Genomic DNA, 1,317 nt, shown 5'->3' with positions numbered 1-1,317 from the left:
AGAGACTTGCTCTGTCACCCAGGCTGGAATGCAGTGACATGATCTTGGCTCACTGCAACCTCCACTTCCCAGATTCAAGTGATTCTCCTGCCTCAGCCTCCCAAGTAGCTGAAATTACAGGTGCCCACCACCACGCCTGGCTACTTTTTGTATTTTTAGTAGAGACGGGATTTCAGTATGTTGCCCAGGCTGGTCAGGTAATGTATTCCTCTCGGCCTCCTCAAGTGCTGGGATTACAGGCATGAGCCACGCACCGCCCTGTGTGTATTTCTTTTGAAGCAACAAAGTCTCACTGTGTTGCCCAGGCTAGAGTGCAGTGGCATGATCATAGCTCACTGCAACCTCAAACTCCTGACCTCAAGCGATCCACTTTGGCCTCTTAAAGTGTTGGGGTTACAGGCATAAGCCACTGCACCTGGCCTAGATATTTGTTAAATAAACAAATGAATACTAGACACAGATGACCAAAACCCACACAAGCTCTGACCTCATGAAGCTTACTGTCTAGCAGGGGAGTTTATTACCTATATTACCTTGGGCAAGCTAGTTCACATCTCTGACCCTCAAATTTCTCATCTGAACTATACTAATAAACCTTATTAACACTTAAGAGGGTTATTGTGAGAATAAACTAATACATATAAATACACAGAAATTGTTTAGTTTTTTTTTGTTTTTTTTTTTTTTGAGATGGAGTCTCGCTCTGTCACCCAGGCTGGAATGCAGTGGCGCAATCTCGGCTCACGGCAACCTCCACCTCCCAGGTTCAAGTGATTCTCCTGCCTCAGCCTCCCTAGTAGCTGGGACTACAGGCACACACCACCACACTGGGCTAATTTTTTGTATTTTAGTAGAGACGGGTTTTCACCGTGTTGCCCAGGCTGGTTGCGAACTCCTGAGCTCAGGCAATCTGCCCCCCTCAGCCTCCCAAAGTATTGGGATTACAGGCATGAGCCACCATTTGCCCGGCCTTGGATGAATGTTAATAGCTATTACTATCAAGCTATATTTGTACTAAGAAAGGAGGGGGAGGCCAGGCGCGGTGGGTCATGCCTGTAATCCCAGCACTTTGGGAGGCCGAGGCAGGCAGATCACCTAAGGTCGGGAGTTCGACACCAGACTCACTGACATGGAGAAACCCCATCTCTACTGAAAAAACAAAATTAGCCAGGTGTGGTGGCGCATGCCTGTAATCCCAGCTACTCCAGAGGCTGAGGCTGGAGGATCACTTGAACCCGGGAGGTCCGTTGCAGTGAGCCAAGATCGTGCCATTGCACTCCAGCCTGGGCAACAAAAGTGAAACTCCATCTCAAAAAA

This window comes from Mandrillus leucophaeus, unplaced genomic scaffold (genome assembly GCF_000951045.1).
Source record: "Mandrillus leucophaeus isolate KB7577 unplaced genomic scaffold, Mleu.le_1.0 Scaffold182, whole genome shotgun sequence".
Classification (NCBI taxonomy): Eukaryota; Metazoa; Chordata; class Mammalia; order Primates; family Cercopithecidae; genus Mandrillus; species Mandrillus leucophaeus.
This window is presented reverse-complemented; position numbering follows the sequence as displayed.